Source organism: Phaethon aethereus (assembly GCF_964289735.1).
Source record: "Phaethon aethereus genome assembly, chromosome: 13".
Taxonomy (NCBI): Eukaryota; Metazoa; Chordata; class Aves; order Phaethontiformes; family Phaethontidae; genus Phaethon; species Phaethon aethereus.
In genome coordinates, this window is record NC_138589.1 from 12,732,334 (window position 1) to 12,753,131 (window position 20,798).

Genomic DNA, 20,798 nt, shown 5'->3' on the forward strand with positions numbered 1-20,798 from the left:
GTCTATTTCCAGAACAAGCATGACAGTCTGGAAAAGGCATGGCATTACGTAACCACATTTGGTTATAAATTCAGCAGCTCCTTCCACAAGCGGTACCTAGGCACCACATGTCCACAGCAGCCCCGTATTTCCACTGCCCACCCCACAAAGATGCCACGGACACTGGCTCACTAGTTCTCACCTGCTGCATGGAAGTTCTTCATCATTTCCAGAAGTATAAATAGGTTTGCTTAAACAAAAGCATGCATATAGGTAGGCATTATACCAAGCTATTTAGAAAGACTGAAGTATTTGCTTAAGGAAAGCTGGAAATGACTTAAAAACCTGTCACCTCAACCCTCTGAACCAGGGTTTTTTTTTCAGTCACTGCAAACTCAAGGATGCTATGGGAACATGGGGAGGTGGGATACCTTCCAGTAAGGACATCCAGCAGGAACAATTTCAGAAAGTCATTTACCATAGGTTTCTCCCACCTTCAGCCCATGAAAGATTTTAGTTCTAAAGTACCTATCCTGGCAAGCCTCACTTTCCCTGCCTTGGCTACAGTGAAAAGCCCAGTCTCCTCTGCAGCTGCGAGGCCCAGTCCAGAGAGGTGCTCAGTGCTAGTGCAAACAGCTACACTCCTCCAACTCCAGTAGGACAGGAAGACTCTCAGACCATAAGAAAAGCCTGCCCTGATCTAGCAAGCTGAAAAGCCCTTGAGACAGTTAGTCAAATACAGCACTAATGACATGTAAACAGGATATTCCAATTCTGCCTCCTCCACCTCCAGGAAACAGTAACACTACATGCTATACATGTAGGCTGATTTCCTTCCTATGGATCCCAACTGGGACCAAAAAAAAAAAAAAAAAAAAAAAATCAGAAAATCAACACCCTGCCAACATCCACAGCAAAATGAGGCTTCTATAAACTTGGGCAGTCCCGTGCATTCAGGTGCTCTCCACTGCAGACCCAAGGCAGACAAGTGATGGTTGTTCCAGGCTTTACTCAGATTCCTGTCTGCAATGATTCTTATAAGAGGATAACTCTGAGCTTTGCATAACCATGAAAGGAACTGAGCTCCATTTTCACCTTCAGTGACTTGCTCTCCAAGGCAGCTGTGGCCAGCCAGCACTGCTCAGACCCACAGGAGTGGGCAGATCTCACTTTGCTCAAGAGTGACCCTACCACGGAGACAGGCAGCAGCACTGCAGTAGATGAGGCCGTGTTCCAATAACTGAATAAACGCAGCTTTAAAACTCTTAGTACCGTATAAAAAGATGCTACACAGCGTAAAGTACTGATGGTCAACTTCATGTTAGCAGGATTTCTGCTAGGTCAGGTATCATCTGTCTGGACTGCTTTGACTTTTTGCTGGATCGGGTATTGTCAGTTCTGGATCAGGTAACAGTCTACTCTCCAGCAGCTGGCACGAACTCCGGGGTACGTGGTCTGTCTGGCTAATTCAACAGAAATGTGAACACGCTTGGATCCACATCCAATTAGTATCGATGAATGATCCAGAAATGCACAAACACCACACTCAGAACCATCCCTCTCCCCTGCTTTGTCCCCCTCTCACTCATCTTGACACAAAATGGTAACAAAGTGGGTAAAAAAGGCCATAAAATTAGAAAGAAAAAAAAAGTCGAGCTAGTTTTCTCAGATTAAAATAGTGAGAAATGGGCATGGTCATAGCACTCTACTAAGAAGTATGCATAGTAGACTCTGCTTAATGCACTCAATCATACATTGTTTTGCAGCTAGTGATTAACCATCATCCAGAGTTAGCAGACTGCATGCCTAGAAACACACTTGATTTTTTACCACCCACCTTTTATATTCTCACAGAGACACCAACTGTAGAAGTGCCTGGCTCCTCTGCAAAAGCTGGGCACAGAGGAAAAACATACAAGATGCTGATCTGTGAGTTATCTCAGAAAGGACTTCTCAAAAAAAGCAAACCCCAACTATAGTGGGGTTTTGGCATCATCTGTTCTTTTCACAACCTGCCCACTGCACCTGCAGCCAAACCCTTGGCCCATAACCTCTACGGAGAAACCTGCAAGCACTTAGCCGAAGTGCTAAGCTGCTCCTATTAAAGAACACGTGTCCTGCGATAGCACTTGGCACTGAGATGCAAACAGTGAAATATACTTTGGCCTCAATGACTAATGTCAAAGGCTATTTGCTTGAGGGGAGAAAGGATTTACCTTTCAAAACCACCACTGTGCATAGCACTGGCAGTGGCACCCCAGTACCTAACAAGTTGTCTTCACAAAACAGACACCAGCAGCTGCCAATCAGCCCTCAGCACTGCAAGACCCAACTGCCTATCACAGCAGGCCTGTTCCCAGAACTAGCACTGGGTGACTTCTCCACACTCACCCTGCTCACAGTCTCCATGCCAAGATGACAAGGCATCCTCTTTTTATGCTGAGTTTTGGAAGACGGACTCCATTTCTTGTGGAGCTGGATGCCAGACTCAAGTCAAAGTGGTGAACAAGAGGCGAGATGCTCTTCTCTCCCAGTCCTGACATCCCACCACCCAGATACCACTCATTTAGTAACTCATCAGCTCCGCCACCCAGTCAGACAGCAAAGGAGTAGCGGCTAAAGTTTTAGCAACACTTGTAAAAGCACAGTTGTAGAGCAAACACCTCCAGGACAATTATTGATTAAAAATCTTTCTAGAGGCAGCAAAAAGAAAACTCAAGAACTGCAAAACTAAGAAAAGAGTGAGCAGACAGAAAAGACCTAAGGGTTAGGAAGGTAATTTTCCACTTTGTTAGTTACAGTAAATATCTCCAAAGAATGTGATCTTATGCAATTTATCAGCCAAAACCTCCCTTCTCCATTTTGAAAGGTTACAGAAAGTGGTGAAATGTTAATTTACGACTTAGAGGACCAGCTAAAAAAATAACAGAAACATGAAATCTTCTCATAAAGTCAACACTTAACTGATATGAGAAGCCTCTATTCATAGCAGCTAAAAGAAGCATTCATTTCTTTTTACACCATCCCTTCAGTGTTATGTCTTGATGCAATTTTCAACAGAAGGTGAAATGACTAAAATTGGAAACAGTGTGAAAAATTTCCTCTATCTGGTTTTAATTAAAACACTCAGCAAAACACAAAGGAGCAATAAAGAGAGGTAACCCTTTCCACCTCAAGTGCATTGTCAGTTCATAGTTACAGAGCCCAGTGGAAACCCCACATGAAACATCAGCAGTAAATATTTTCCCTAATGTTAAAGCAGTGGTTCAGATTAGGATCATGACAAAAGCAATAAGAAATAATTCACATCTGGTTATGATCTATGTGGTAGGTGTTTTGTGGCCTTGTAAGTTTCAGAAGGTCCACCTGAGAAGCGGGCACCAGAAGGGGCACTACCAGGAAGACAAGGTGGGACCTGAGCTGCCCCATGGGCTCACATCACAGCAGTGGGACCTTCTATCTGGGCACTGGGTGGGAGCTGGTACCTCTCCCACCCAAGACTTACCCACACAACCCACTCCAAACCATCCAGGCCCTGTGATCTCATAGTTAGACACAGGTCTTGTGGGCAAACTGCCTAGACACTGGGGATATGCAGTGCATGGACAGAGCATGGGGGTACCCAGCTCCCAGGCAGACATCCAGGGCACACATTCAGCTTCGGTATTCCCATGACCCAAGGCAGTCAGGTCTGAACACCAGCTCAAGATGCTGTTGGTTTGCTTTGCCACAAGGGCACACTGCTGGCTCATGTTCAGTAGGACCCCAGAGGGCCTTTCTGCAGAGCTGTTTTCCAGCCACCGGGCCCCAGCTCATACTGCTGCAGGAGGTTGTTGGTCCCCAGGTGCAGGACTTCGCACTTCCCTTTGTTGAACTTTGTGAGGTTCCTTGGTAGCCTCTTTCTCCAGCCTGTCAAGGTCCTGATGAATAATAACACATAGACCTAGTCTATCAACCAACTTGCTAGGGGTGTCCTCTGTCCCATCATCCAGGTGATCAATGAAGATGTTAAACAGTACTGACCACAGCATTGACTTCTGAGGTACACCACTAGTGGCTGGCCTCCAACCTTGTCCTGCTGGTCACAACTCTTTGAGACCAGCAACTCAACCAGTTTTCAGTCCACCTCACAGTCCACTTACCTAGTCTGTATTCCATCAGTTTGTCTAGAAGGATGTTATGGGTGACAGTATAAAAAGCTTTGCTAAAGCAGAGATCCGCAACATGCACTGCCCTCTCCTTATTCACCAAACTTTTAATGATAGAATGTCATCCCAATACCCCTGCTCCGCATCTTCCCTGGTCTTCCTTTTGCTCATACATCTGCTGAAGCACTTCTTGACCTTCACATCTTTCACCAGACTGAGCTCGAGGTGAGCCTTGGCTCTCCCAACTCCAACTGTGTGCGCTCAGAGTGTTTTTATATTCCTCTCAGGTCACCTGTCTCTGCTTCCACCCTCTGATAATTACACAGTTTCTTTTCATTTCTTTTTTAGGAGCTACTTGCTCATTCACACAAGTCTCCTATCATTCTTACTTGACTTCCTGCATCTCAGGATGGACCACTCCTGAGCTTGGACACAGCAATGCTTGAAAAATCAACCAGCTCTCCTGGACCCCTCTCCTCTTCTTCCTACATACTTTGTAACTCCTTTAAGTCAGTAAGGTACAGAATTTATACATGTGATATCCTAAGTCAGGACAGTCTACAGGAATGCTCTCCCCTATTGTAGATACTAGTTGAGACTCGACTTCAGTTTTCAAGTAGAGGCTTCCCTAACTAAACTCACAGCAAAATGACACGGGTAAGTAAAGAGCTACCTGTGAATACTTACACGTTCAACTCCTACTTAAATCTTTAACTTCCCAGAGGATTCTCTTTAGACTTCCAAATAAGCATAAACACATTTCTGAGTCTGACCTTTAATCAAAACATTCAGGATCAGTGTGTAAATCACTCAGGTGGGATTTTCTTTCTCACATGCTAAATCACTGCAGTACAACCTAATGCAACCATTTCCTCAATTGCAGCAAAGCCCTTTTGGAATCTCTCCTTTCACTGTATCCACTAAGAAATATGTTTGTAAATGTTCCCTTTAAAAGAAAACCAACAATTCTCACAAAACTTCTCTTTTGAAAACTAGCTAAAAGAATTAGTGTATTTGTTGGTTGGGGATTTTTTGGCCTTTTTTCTTTAATTACTAGAGACTTTGTTTCCAGATGAATCTGCCCTCTTCAGTAATAATGTCCATGGAAATAAGGGTAGCTTTTACTAAATCTATGAAGAATCTTTCTACTGTGTTGTCTCTGTAGGGTTAGGAGTGAAGTGCAGAATTGGTACTGGGCTGGTGCCTACACATCCCCTGCTTCTCCCACTGGTGCCTTTGAGAGATGAAGGATTTTATCATTTCTGGAGAGAAGCTATTTGTCCAATTTAGAGAAGGAATCATTGCTTATCCTCAATTAAAACAGGTTCTGTTTCAATCTAGTCTTCTCTGGTTGTCTTCCACCCTAGCCAGAAAGAGTGATGTCTCTTCAAGCAAAGCGAGAAAAACTAAGTGATTGCTACAAACGGTTGTTCCCCATTGCCTTCCATCTGATGGGAACCACATCTTTTGTCTTGCAGTGGTGTCAGTGACTCAGGGTGACAGGAACGGCTCATGCAAGTCTCTGGCAGGGAGAACATAGAATGAATGTGCACCATTTTCCCTATCTTTCCTTGAACAACAGACATGCTGTAAAGATCTGTGATATCATGTAAGACTTAGCTGAGCAATTTGCATCATGTCTAGAAAAAAAATCTGTGTTCTTCTACAGTACTAGGTTTAAACCCTAGCAGGTATCTCAGTCTTTTACCTGCTGGAAGTAGGTAATATCTAAGCATCTGTTGACAGCAGAAGGACCTTCAACTCAGACCTGAAATACTGGATGTCCCCCTGCTGCCAACCTTTTCTTTCCCTGTATAATATTGCCCAGTACACTACGTGCTACTATTTCTCAATTACCTGATCCTGGAGCATTTTGAGAGAAGAAAACCTGAAACATTTTATTCCTATTTAGGATCAAGCACGTGGACTGTTCTCTGTTCAAATCTACACTCCAGACTGCACAGAACAGACCAACCTTATCTCGCCTTTCCCCTCCGCCTCCCGGCTTAAAAGTTAGTGCCCAGGCCCTGAGTTGCAGGATAAAAACAAACATGCGACTATTTGTTATGAAATGGTCACACTTGACCTTGGAGTCAGTCTTACTCTACTTTAGAACCCAAGACAACACTTACTCTGTTCTCTTAAGTCAACTGCTTGGTGAGAAACTGCAAGCTGCATAGTCCAAAAAAAACTTTTGTTCGCAGGCTTATTGAATACTTCTTCTGGCTCATTACTATTTTATTTCAGAACAGTAGTGTCACAGGTGGAAACGATGTGTGCAGAACTGAGCCTGCACCAGCAGCATGCCCAGGTCCTGCCTGCTGATCTTGCTTCAAAACAGGAGTGTCTACTGTTCAGGAAGATGTTTTTACAAATGATTGCCACTCAGGTGTGTAATCCTTGTCTTTTGAGAAGTGAAGACTCCCATCAATCTCTCTGCAGTTTGGTTGCAGTCCTAATCCAATTTAAAACATGTAGAAGCAAAATAAAACTTACAACCTAACATACCCCCCCAGTGCCCCTATAATTTGGTTCTGTGCTCAAAATAAAACCAAAGTGGTTTTACAGCCACTTTCAGCTTATCCCTGGTGCTGGCAGTTCTGGAGCAACAAACAATGCCTTGATATGGCAAAAGCCTAGAAAATGGTATCGAGGTGGAAAATGCACAGGTGTAAGCTTCATAAAGGTGAAATAATATATTTCTCAAATATTTAAGCAAATATTGCCACATATTTGCCAGATGTTTCAGCAGCCCCCCTTCTCCTTTTTTGAAGGAAGATTCTCTCTTGCATTTTATACATTGGTTAGGAACATTAACTTAAAATGTCCCCAAACACACGTGCTGGTGAGGCACCCCCAGAGTGACAGAGTGACTCCTCCTCTGAAAAGCCATTCCCCCCGCTACCACTGCATACCTCTTCCTCTCTACTTTTAAATAGCACAGCAAAATTCATAGCAACCTTGAGGGACCAGAGCAGCTACCCCCTTGCAGAAGCCATGCTCTTTGTATACGCCCACACAGGCCTCGTATTTGCAGGTGAGAGGGAACAGGAGTTAAGGCAGGGACAACCCCCACCCAAAACATCAGAGGAGAGGAACCCTGACTATTGGGACCAGCTGGTGCACATCATCCTCACCCAACCACACAGGCTGGAAGAGTTGGAGGAAGAAACACTTCGATGTAAGAGGGGAAAAGGGGGAAAAAAAATTCTTGTATCACTTGTTACCCTGACATCTGTGGCTTCAGGCTGTGCATGGTTGTGTGCTCTCAGCAGCAGCCCAGAACCTACAGTCACCCCACTAGTGCTGCAGCTGACCTCCGGTTCCCACGGGTGGGATGCAGCCCCATGCTGAAAGTCCCCAGGCATGACGTACAGCACTGCTGGTGGACATGGCAGTCAGGACCATGAGTCTCTGCTCTGACCCAGGTGCACTGGCCTTCAGCAGCCCCTCAGTTTGTCGTCCCACCTCCAGAGCAGGGTTAGAAATTCCCCATGCTGGCACACTGTGCGGATCTACCTATTTGGAAACAAAAGTGCTCTAAGCCAATGCCCATTATTCCTGGGGTATTTTGTCAGAAAAACAAAAAGAAAATACTTCCCCTGGACCTTGCAATGTCCCCTTTTTCTCTGGCCTTGCAATAATCCAACACCAGGTTCCCAATCTGCCAGTCTTTAACCAAGCAAAACACACAGTAATTTCAAAGGAAGTTCTGCCCACAAAGGAGTCCAAGATTTGGCCTTAAGCTTGGGTGCTAGTGTGTTTGGGTTTGTGTTGGTGTTTGGGGTTTTTTTTTTTTTCTTTCTTTCTTTCATGAGCTACAGAAATAAATTAGACACAAGTGAGACAGGGTGCCCAGCCAGAGCCAGGCCATCACTGCAGCCAGATGGGTCCAAGTTGCTCCCCACTCCTGCCACCCCCATGGGGAAGCTAGGCAAAGCTCCTGCAAGGTGGGGAACAGAGGTGGCAGCAGGGAAAGGCAGCTTCACCACATTTGGCACACCAGGAAGCTGATTTGCAAGTCTGCACTTGGAGCATCTTCAAAGTATTTTCTTTGTGAATAAAAATGCAAATCAGCCTCTGGGGATCACCTCTTTCTGGACTGGTTCTTCACCGGCCTGAATTCCTCCCAGGTATGGAACAGGGGCTGAGACAGCCTTTTCCCAAGAGTAACATCAGTTTGCTCTTACACAGCATGCAAAGCTGTTTCAGCCTAACTCAAGCTACTCCTTCTCTTTTACCCTTTTCCTAATACATCAGGAAGGTATTTTGGTTTTGTTTTTTAAAAGAGCATGGTGTGGCACTCTCGAGCCCCTCCACCCCATGGCACAAGGGCACTCTGAATGTCTAGGGAAATGTGGGATTTGGCGAGTGAATTGCCATGCCTCTACTTTGCCAGAAACTACAGCAAGGGGGAAACCGTGCCTTGTGCCTGCCCTGTGCCTGTTTAAAGCTCCAAGCCCAAACCTGGCATGGATTTAACTTTTTTCCTCTCTCCGAATTGGGCAGTGACATGCTTTGCAGGTGTTCCTTGTGCAGCTGCCAGGAAGCCATGCACCACTCTCCAACGGGAGACAACATCTCCCAGCACAGCTGCTCTCACCAACCTTGCACAGAAACGTCTCCCTCAAAACTAACAGACTGGGAAATTCTCTTCCCAGGCCAAGCAAAACAGCAAGCTTTTTTCTAATTGTTTGTAAAACAGCATCTGAGACACCTAATAGCCAACAAAATTTAATTTAATAAGCAGGAGCTACTATTTTGCTGGGAAAAAAGGAAACCGAAGGAAAAAAGTGGCAACTGTACCCAGAGCCCCCTAGCATTTTATTCACAGCACACACACAGCATCAGGGTGCTCTCTATAGCCACCTGCAGATCAGAGACAACGGGTGTCACGTGCATCACCCATGTCTGTACCTGTTCCTCTGCTTTCTACATCTTCTCCAGGTTTAGGTCTTGGTACGTTTAAGTGACTTCTGGGCAGAAAACAACAAGGAGAGGAAAAGCAGAGGATGCAGAACTCCACTTCTGGACACAACCTCTACCCCACTCTGACAAAATCATGTGGGCAGAAAAGTCAGGTTCAGTCTCTGGATCTAGTCTCTTCACACTGACACTTCAGTGCCCTGAGACAGTGGGATCCCAGCTTCTGCAACAAAGGGCTTTCCTAGGATTCACATCTTCCATAAATCTGTCTCCCGCGAGCGATTGGAGCAACTTGGGAACTCAGTGCCAATAGCTGGCTTTGTACAAGCTGGTAGAGGTCAGGAGGACTTAACAGAGCATTATAGCCCTCTTTCACACCATTAACTCCACCTGCTCTTTGTTATTTACATCATAATTTGCAGGAAATTGGTGTCTGTCAAGATACCAAGTTCCCAGCAAACTGCACATCACTGTTACAGCCAAAGCAGCCATATATACCTGACAGCTCCATGGTGGCTACGTCCTGGGAGGTACAGAGGTGGCTGGGCAGGCCAGGCAGAGAAACATGGCAAGGGTAACACACAGATGATCTCTGTGGTATAATAAAAACAACTAGAGATGACTCCAAGCTGTCAGAAACAAGTCAGACATGCCCCCATGACCTAAACAGGACTGTCATGAATGAGTGAGGTCAGGATTTATCAGGTAAGTGTTCCATTTTCTAAATAAAAATTTAATTAGTTAATACCTTGCATGGATTTTATTTTGAGATGTCTTGAGGGTTTTTTTCTGAGTTAAGTCACTAAGGTTTGCACCTGAGCCACAGGGGATTTCCACAGGCACAAGTGTATCGCTTGCTGTGAACCACTGCTACTTTACAAGGCTGCAAAGCAGAGGCTCGGCCCTGCTCTAGCTGGGAACAGGTACAACAAGCCAACACACTTTCTAAGAAGACCAGCTACTGACCTACGCTTCAGAAAATTACATGCTTATTTCTCAAACCAGCTCAAAATCTGGACTCTAATACACTTGATTGTTGTGCAGCTCTGTTTTCTATTGAGTATTTAGATCTGGGAAACATGGCTTTGATTAAAAATGGGCAACCCACCAATTGCAGTGAATTTTCACATACTGCCTGGAAAAAAAACGAAAAAAAGAGCTGCAACAGTTATTAGCCATTCACCAAAACTTCTGCCTTGTTCCCTGAGGAATTACCTCTTTCCCCCATCTATATCTGAGAATTGGGATGTTCAAGGTTAGCAGCATGGCAACTGCCACCACATCAGAAAGAAACATTGAGAGCGCCAACATTCTACCAATTACATCTCTTTCCACTGCCTGGTATAAACAGTTGTTTTGTCTCAGCTGATGCTGGGCTCCAGTACCTTCTCCTTCTTCTACCTTTTTCTTTTTTTTTAAAAAAACAAAACCAAAAATCAACATTCTCTTTGAACTAACCTAGTTATGGAGAGGTAAAAAGAAGAGTGACAGCTGAAACAGTCCACAGATCACGGGTCTAATCCTGCTGCGTATTGTGTCAATGATAAGAACAGGTAGGGCAACAGACAGCAACACATGGCCTGGTTAGCATGCTTTTTTGAGCTGAGGAAACCATCTATAAGTGGCAAAGTCTATTCACTAGCCCCTTGCTCAGAACCATTCCCCCAGTGGTTATTTTCCAGTCATTCAACATCTGGCCCAAACAAATTAATTTAGTAGGATTTCACACCAGAAACAAAGAACACAAAATCAAGATGCTACTCTAAGGCTACTGAAGGCAATGTCATATCTGCAAGGCCAGGAAAACAGAATCAAGCTACAGCAGCAGAGACCTCAGCTGTCTCAATTCAGTCAGGTCAGCACTTCATTTATTATAGCAAAAAACAATCATAGTTCTCCCCACCTTGTTATAAATCCCTTTCTAACAAAGGTTTCCAATCAACTATGCCCTGCACGCGTGCTGCAGTTTTGCACATGCAAAGTCCATGCACAAAAATTAACCTCAAATTACTCACCTTAAATTTGGGACATCCACAAACAAGTTGCCTGCCCTGGGTTTCAGGTTCAACATCACACTGACCCAACCAGGGACCCGTGTTCAGGACTGGCCTCACCCTGTGCTCCCTGAAATGCCACAGGCTGGGACTGCCAGCACAGAGGTAACATTGAAGGAGATGGAGAAAGTGGAGCAGAACCACCCAACTTCCCGACCAGGAGCTTTACTCATGGGATCCCAGTTCCCGGCACTGCATCCACTTGGGGATGAGCTTGTGGCACAGGAGAAAGGTTTATACAATGACCACCAGAACAAAAGAGTATTTCCCATGCCTGGGAGAAGCCACAGGGTCCCCACGGACCACAGTAAACACGATCGAAGCAAGCTGGAACATCTAAATATGCACAACTGAAAAAACTGCATTTAGGAACAGCTTTTCGTTTCTCTTTAACTTTGAAATTTTCTAATTTTTTCAAGTGGCCACATTAAAAGGGAGAAAACATCTTGTTTTCACTTTCCAGAAGTTCTGCGGTGTCACAAGTGAAACAGTTCACCAATTAAATAAATGTTTGAATGGCCCAGAAAACATCTGAGAGTCCCCAGCAGTTCTTCCACAACAGCTATCTACTTTTAAAAAACAAACCAACCTGTAAGGATGTTCTGAACTGAAATGAGCCTTTTCAGCCAAATTCTTAAAAAAAACAATGGTATATAGCCAGATACGACCTTTTGTAACCCATTAAATTCCTCTCCATCGTCCATTTGATCCAGTCCCGACCTATTTCATTTCAGGACAATATGTGGTACTAATATTCTTTACATTTGCACACTGCCTTCCCAGCACTTCTCCCAATATTCACAAATACACACATTAACCCTCACAGCAAGCTAGATGCATTTCAGTGCCGCCACCTGCAATTAAAGACTTTAGAATTAACCATCTGCCCCAAAACTAGCCTTAAGTATTTGTGCTGTTATTCCAACCCAATCACATGCCTCTTCAAAGTCATTTGACTTCTCATCCCTGGCACTTGGAGGAACTCAATTCTCTGTTAGGTACCTCACCTCCCAAAAACTCATCACGGAGGAAACTCAGCATACCTGCAGCGCACAGGCAGCATGCGGCACCCATCGGCAGACCCCATACCAGCACCAATCAAATCAGCCCAATACACCCCTTCTTCCAAGTCATGCAGTAACTGCCACTATTGCCCCCTTCTCTCAGCAGCAGGGAGGCTCACGGCTCGCAGCCGCACGGGGAGAGTCAACAGCCGAGCTGCACTTGTCAGCACACATGCACCACAACAGCCCCTGCAACACACGAACACAGAGGTTTAAACCCTGCTGCCTACAGGTTTTTGTGCAAAACCTGCCGAGAGGAACTTTTCAAGCATCTCAAATTTAGAAATAGGTGTCACTAGCAATAAATCCTTACCCCCAGCTGATTCCCCCTGTGTAAGCTCTTACATGTTTTATATGCACAGTAGTTGTCAGCTGAGCATTAAATGAGTGTTTGTGCTCTGGGGTGCTGAGGTTTTTTCCTTAATGAGTCATAGGCCTTTTCTTAAACGTTTGCTGGAACACATAAATGTGACATTAGAGATTTAGTAAAACTGCTCCAAAAAACAAGAAATGAAGTTTAAGACAACGTGAAATACTCCAGCTGGAAGACAGATAAGACTTGTTTGGCCATTTTCTTGTGCTCCTCTGTCTCACAGCACAGTAACAAACAAGGCTATGCTGATAGAGAGTTAAAACAAAACAGTGAAGTTAATAGAAAGAGATAACACATACCTCACAACAGAAATATCTGCTCCAATGTAGAAAAAAGGGATAAAATCCACTTCCAGAGACAGCATCCACACAGGCACAGTGAAAAATCGCATTAAAAAAATCCAGCCAAACATTGACATTTATTGGTCAATCATTAGCACATCTGCTAACTTTATTAAGAGCTGAAAGCTGGTCCTGCTCCCAAACAAGCCAACAGGAATCCTGCTGCCAGCCGTGCAAGCCATCACGCCCCTGGAGCATCTCCAAGCAATGCCACATCACAGCCCCAGGTACCGCTGTCCTGTCAGGACTTGAACCTTTCAGGCAGTTGAACACAGCCCTCCAAAACGAGCCTTTTTAAGCTTGCAATAAAACTTACTGACACAACACACATTCCTGCATTTCTTCATTTTTGCTGCTTCAGTTTTGCTTTACATCATACATTCCCAGCTCTGTCAGAAAGGAGGCACTTGATCCAGGATGGGCATAAAAATCAAACACCACTTTATAGTCTAAGAGACACCTAGTTTCTCCAGCTACAGAGTAAGAAATTGTTTTGGACACAACTAATGCCAACAACAGAACCACTCCACTTTGGCAGGCTGCGAGACAAAGCACGACATTTCAAACACCATAGGAGTGGCTTCACCCCTCTCCCTCCAGTGGGGCAGGGGACCTAGGGAGCAGGGTCCCACAGGATCCCAACACCTTCAACCGAACAAGGACAGCTGCCCAGGCAGCCGGCTGGCAGGTAGCCATCACCAGACAGTACCACAGGGCTACATCCTCTGCCAGTGCCTGAGCTGGGTCTGGGACAAAGAGGAGACACCCCTCGAATGCCATGGGGCTCCAGGCGCTGCTGAGGAAAACTCCAGACTGCAACTCCACCAACGTGCTCTCAAGCACTGTCCTGCAATAGCTTTTGGGACATATGATGTACGTAGGAGGCCAAGTCCAGAGCTTGGTAGATTTCTGCAAGAATTTTTTTGTTTTAGTAAAACTGTTTGGCTTATCACTGCTGTTTTATTTTCTTTCCATTGATGAACAATCCCTTGAAGCATCTGAAAACTACTTTGCCAGATTTTTTCTTTTTTTTTTTTTTTAATAATCATTTTAGTATTTGGCAAATTCTCTTGCTTTGAGAAGGCTTTCTAAACATTCAATATCCACACGGCTGTAACATTTTTAACCATGGATATTAAGGATTTCACCCTAGACCAGTATCTTTGCTGCTGCCACCAAGCCATCAGTGGGAGCACACAAATTTGTGTCATTTACACATTTTAAATACAGAAAATGGTACAACTTCAGGGAAGTTTTCCACTAAGAAGCATCAACTTCAATCACATAACTGCAGCTACTTTGACAGTTACCTACTCCTTCGCAACAGGGTCACATTTCTACTCTGCAAAATACAGCGGTCACAGAATCCATTAAACGATTTACTCCCAATTCACACACCACCATATACAAATTTCTACTGCGTGATTTAACACCAAACTGGGACATTTGCACACATAAATCTTTGTGGAGGATCAGGCACAGAGGCTAGGTAAACAGCCGCCAATCCAAGCTAAACTCTGCTAGAGGAACTTTGGTTTTTCTACTTTGAATCTTGCTTAGGATGTCTTCCTGACCTCCCTAAGAGGGCACACCTGATGGGGGGGAGGGGGAGGGGGCGGGGATATTTTTAAAAGTCTGATGTTACTTCTGGGAATTTGAGAGCCTCTTATTTGAGGAATGCAATACAGATCTGACTTGCAGCTTGTGATAGAGCCCTAAAAAGAATGAGAAAATTTAATGAACTGCTCAGCACTTCATGCAGCAGACCCGTGGCTCTGCAATCACCTGGGGCACAGCATGCTCCAAACCAAAGCAAACTGCAACACAGGCTCCACTCAACCCTTGCAAACCGGTATCCTTTCCACAAGGATAGAAACTCGTTGAAACTGGCAAAAAGAAGCTTCCTTCTCCACACGCATTTTGCATGTGAACAATCCCCTTTACTTCAAACCTGTAAAGCTGGGTAGCTTGTCCCTTCCCTCCTCCTTGGCACATTGCTGCATGACCCCGTGGCTCCAAAAGCAACCACATACCACTTTCACAGGGGTACACACACAGGTCCATTTCCCAAACCATAAGGTGTCAGGAAAGGCACAATTAAACCAGGAGTTCCTATACCACAGCAGTGCGTATGCCATCTCTGTATTATGCATCTAAACCTCTGTATCAGAAACCTCACCTGCGGTAGCCCTAATAAAACACGTGGCAGTTCTTAGGAAGTCACCATCTCCCCCCCGCCCCGCCGCACACAGTGCTTCTATAACAATGCAGAGAGAACCCAAGAGTAAAAGCACAAACAACGAAAACCAGAAAAAAAACACTCACCATCAAATAATATCCCTATTCACAGTCAAGTGTCCCGCAACCAAAGATGAAAAAGCAGTCGTCCCCATTCACAACATACTTCTGTGCAAACTATAGTCACCCAAATTTCCATTTAATGTTAATTGTACATGTGTACAATTGTCCCGAAACCAGGACATGTTATATGCATCTAGTATTTAATAAAATATAAACACACTTCTGTTCCACATCTGTCCCTTCCTGTTATTACATATGACGTGGTTTATCACTTCCCACCTTCAGAGAGACTCACAAGCATATGCATTGCTAGCAGCGACTGCAAGAAATCATCTGGGACAACTCCCACATCCTTCATAGGACATTTCATACCACAGAAAAAGGAGAGACTTCTTTTTTCCAGCTCTGTTGACTTGTGTTATCACACTTATTTTTTGCATCCTCTTCATTGTCTTGAATTCTTTCTACATTCTCTCCCCCACCTTCCTACTCCTTCCTCCCTTGGGATGACTCTCCAGCTCCAGGCTTTCCCTATCACTATTTACCATTATTTTCTTGACTCATTTGGCTCATCATTCACTCTCTTCCCCTTCTCCTCTACTCTCAGGCACCCAGGCACATGTAGCAGCACCCTTCACTCTCCCCTTCATGCACAGGCAGCCTGCACTGCCTGTTGTCTCAGTGTAGGGATCAGCGACAGGAGGGCAGGCTCCTGGTAGCTGCAAGCCACCAAGATGCTTCCAATTCACACAAGGCCCAACATCTCTCACCGCAGCTCTTCTTGCACCTTCCCCAGTGAACACACACCTCCCTTGTCTGATCCCATTTTTGAGGGCTTCCTTGCATTTCAGCCAAAAAAGCCTGGCAACTCTGAAATCAGTTTCAGCAATATATTTTCCAGCTGTAATTAGGAGATTAGCAAAACCAATCTCCAAAGCACATGACCTGTTTGAACACTTCAGGAGACCACACCACATAAGTTTATTTCTATTTAGATGTTTGCCTATTAAAGGCTCAAATCTGGTGGAAAGAAATCCTTTTTCACAGGACAGCCTTGACTGCAAAAGCTGAAGGATCTCAGCTGCTTACCAAAGCTGAATGGATTTCTAGGCCCAGATAAAGAGAAATACAGAGTCATTCTGAGACAATAAATCTTTGCTTATTTCCAAAAATAGTATGACGTATCAACTGTTACCTCTATCTTGATGGAACTAGGAAAGATCTACTATTTCACATAGAAAGCTTCAGGAAATCATAAGACAGAAAACAACACTTTAGCAAATATCTCAAATGTTCTGGTCACCAACTGCAAGCTCACCTAAATTTCATGCAGATTTTCAAATCCCATCTTTAAGCAATGCAGCTTCTAGGGGCTTACCACTGTTAATCCATCTTAATTTTTATCTCACTTGTATATACACCCTTCTGTCACATCAACCTGCACAGACAAAAGAAACATGAACATAAAACTCTGAACTCACAAAACCACTGTAGGGCCCAAAAGCCAATCCTGCAACGCCAGCAGGATTTCTCAATGCAAAGAAACAGATTTGCATGAATGACTACGTACATAAAGGGCAGAAAGGGCCCAGACAGGTCTAAGGATCTATTTCTTCCCTTCACCTACCTACCAGGTCAAAGGCTTTTCAACAGGATGTTATCAGCAGCACTTCTTGGTGGTGCTCCAAAAACGTGTGCTGGTACTACCAGGTGACTTTCTGGAAAGATCTACAAGCTCTTAAAAGTCAAGCCTACTTTCTAGGACAAGAAGAGGCTTTTGCTGTACAAATGACTACAGTTATTAACAGAATTCAGACTTTGTGTCTCATTGAGACGTCAACCAACCCCTGCTTCACTTGGTAAACCTCCTACAGGGTACTGAGAAAGGGGCCACTCCCCTCAGGGTGCAGAAGGGTCAGGCAAAGGTGCCTGTGGAAGACAAGAAAGGCAACAGCTCGCTGTAACAGGACGGGATGTTTCTCACCAAGTACTACCGCATGTGGTGGTACTTGCTGTACAGAATACAGAACTTGCTGTACTCTGCATATTGGATGCGAGAGCTACAGGGGTGAGGTGGCAGCAAGGGGTGGGGAAGACACTCTGTATGCAGAGATGAGGAAAAGCACCTTCACAAAGGACCCTGCACAGGGGGTTGCAAACTTGCTTGTCCCTCTCTTGACTTTGCACAGGGAGGAAACAATCTGCACTCCCCCCACCTTCCTAGTCTCATGGTGCCTCTTCCATCCTCTCTTTAGTTCAAGGCAGTGAGACAGTCAATTCACTTCTTGCACTGGATCCCACCACCCTGACCAAGATGAGCCAACAACCCTTGTTGGGCAATGGGTGCAACACAGCAGGGGCTGCCAGGAGTGCATGACTGCTGTCTGTGTCCCTCCATCGACTCTCCTTCCATTTCTGACAACACACCAGCGGAGGCACAGGACACACAGAGATAGTCTCGAAAAACAACAGCCAAATCAGCATGACTGTTCAACATGGTGACATTTCCCTGCCCAGTAGATGACAAGCTGTAGGTTTGCAGTCAGTTCCACAAGGACTGCTTTGACTTGGATGCAAGAATCCAATTTTTGCCTTAAACTGTCTTTTTCAACACCTAGACATCAGACTGAAGAATTCTGCAAAGTAAATAGAATTTAGGACAGCGCCTGAGCTGGCGACTTTCCAACACCCATAAATGTCCTGTTGACACCTCAGGATGGACATTTAATTTAAAAAACTCCTGAAACACAACTTTGACAATTCAGCTCATCACGTAAGAATGCTCAGCTGAGAACAGTTACGAAAGTGAGTGAAACTACTTTTTTATTACCCCTCTTCTCAGTATCTGCCACTAAACTGAGCACATCTACTAAACTGTCAGTACCTTGGCAGGGGACAGACAGGAGGGTCTCAGAGGGTTGAGCATTAAGCAGTTTGGGCAGGGGTTGCATAAAAAGCAGCTACAAAGGAACGAAGTCTCACAGCTTTACCCAGTCCAACTACAGACTGCTGCCAAAGGAACAGTCTCAGCCTCCCAGAGCCCTCTGTCTGCACCCTCTCCCTTGGGTCAGCTCCAGCCACCTCACTGACAGGGATGAACTGAAGCAGCTCACCAATCCAGCCTGAAACAACCCTCCCTCCTCCCCTTCCTTCTCTGCAGGCTTCGTTTTCTGTAAGATCCGTGAGTGCATGTGGCTGCAACATGCTGGTGGGAGCACTTGGAAGTGGCAGGGTGCTACCTCTCAGCTCTGCAACTGGGGGTAGGCCAGATGTGGCTCCTTTTGCGGCACTGTCATCTTCAGTCAGATTAAACCAACTGCGGAAGGGCATTTTCCTTCTCTCTACCAATGCACTGAAGCCTGCCAGAAGAAAGGGGAAGATGGAGAAGGTGAGGCAGTAAAGCAAAGCTCCCAGCACAGTGCTGCTCAGAGCCATTCACACCAGCATGGGCAGAGACCTCAGAGCTGTCAGTCCCCTAGAACTGCTGGGTTGCACACTGCTTGGCTCCCCCAGAGCCTCTCTGATGCTCATATCCTGCACACGTCCTCCATCATGTATTTAGCTGCCCTAGAGTACAGGTTCCTCCTGAAGCGCAGCAGGGAGGTCTGGGAGAGCAGCCAGGGACTGCCAGCACAAGCATGGTTAGGGGAACAAACTGACCCACAGAGTGAAGACAGGGTAGAGTTGTTCCTCCTCCAAACAGGACTGGTTAACCACTCAACCTCAGTTTCAAAATAACACCCTGCTCAATTTTTTTGGGGGGGGGGGAGGGGCACAGAGCATAGTAAAATTGTAAAATTATCAGTGTCCTCAGATAAGCATTTACTCCCTAGACAATTGAGCTCATCTAATTAAGGAGAATTAAACCATCTCCTCTGTTCCCTCTACCTTTGTTAGGCTATTGGCTCAACACTTCTGTTCTGCACAGGCATCACAGAACACCCTGCAACTACCTTCAGAGTGGGCCAGACATCAGCACTGAGGGAATGAATGCGTGAGCAAAGACTTCGGCTGTAGTATGTGCAATCTGCTATGCAAATCAATGCATTTCTCCTTGCTTCCCTTTATTAAGGTTGTTTAACAGTCTCTCAGTTAAGTCGAACTAAATAGCAGACTTCTCCCCATCCTGTTCTCACTCTCCATGTCTCTGACCCATCAGCCTGCGGTTGCCCTGGCCAACCCCTCATGTGCTTGCTCAGCCAAAGCTCAGCATTCACCTCCATAGGTGATTAGAACCCAAAATGTGGGATCAAGCCCACCGGGATTTATCAAAGCCTCAACATCTCACAGAAATCAACTTTCTCTTTTAAAGCACACCAGTTTTCTGGGTTTCATCTGCTTCCTGGGTGCAAGTAACAGCAGCGCTTCTTTGTGCTGCTACAACAAATGCCTACAGAGCAGCTAGTACGTACGCTCTCTAGGCATAAAGCACAACCTTACTGCTGATCCTACACAGGACGGATCTGCCGAGGTTTGGGGCATGCTGCAACACGTTACTACAGAATATACCTGCAAGTGGTGACACTCGCAACAGGCAAATTCTTGTAAGAAAAACCCACTCAACACAGATTCGCCAGGGCTGCTCCTGGAGTCTCTGCTCGCACACCCAGCTTCCATGACCACTGGAAACCTCTCTCAGAGGCTCAGGACAGCTATAACTTGTTTCACACCCTGAATACATCTTATTTCTCATTCTCTCAGTGTATATCACAGAAATTTTGAAGGCAACATTTCTTGCCATTAGCATGTTAACAAGCCCTCCCATCCAGCTTCTGCACATACTCAGAAGTGAACCATTATTGTCCTCAGCTGGAGTCACTCAGCGGGCGAGGAGTACCACATCAGGGGCCAGAGCCCACAAAAGAGGCTGTGGACGACCGTCGGCTGTTTTATCAGCCTCACACGGGATGCAGGGAGGCAGTAAGCACTGCACTCAGCTTCCTTTACCTGTGCACAAGAGCTTGTAGAAACCATACCACTGCAGTTCACAGAAAGGTTTTCCTCGTAGGAGAGGGCACTGCTCACTCAGCTACCTCTGATGATTGGCCCAGGTCTGTCTCACTAACAAGCATCTCAGATGCTTGCAAGGAGCCCTGCAACTCCACCTTTCCATGCAGGGCGCGCTAATGCTGCGCCAAAAGCAGTCTGAATCCTTGCCTTTAAATCAGCGACCAAGGTAACACATGTCTCCATCCTCAGCAATGCTCCTGTTGGTCAGAAATCACACAATGCCAGGGAGCCTCTCCCCTGCGCCCAAGCAGCGCACGAAGGCACAGAGATAACTGTCCCCTCAAAGGCCACGGGTGGGGGCTGGCTCACCCACAGCCCCTCATCTTCCTAGGCCTCTTTCTCCCTCCCCTGCCAGCAGCTCCTACACCCCTACAAGAGAGCTCTCGCCCCTCATTCAAACAGAGGACAAGCTGCTTCTGAGGGCTGCCCAGGTCCAGCAGTCACCTGGCTCATCTACAGTCCTCAGCACAGGAGCAACAGGGCAGTATTTGCACGCTCCAGGATCATCTTCCAAAGGAATTTTGGCCTTTTCCACCCACTAGAAAGTAAGAAAGACAGGGGAGCTTAATCCTAACTAGAGTGACCACAAAACGTGTTCACTC

The 20,798-nt window shown here is 45.6% G+C and overlaps 1 protein-coding gene across 1 annotated transcript in view; it reads right to left on the minus strand.

Moving 5' to 3' along the window:
- WTIP (WT1 interacting protein) overlaps positions 1–20,798 on the minus strand; it is a gene marked incomplete at its 3' end in the record, with an annotated part of 84,329 nt that overhangs the window by 60,152 nt on the left and 3,379 nt on the right. The gene's annotated exons all lie outside the window — the stretch shown is intronic.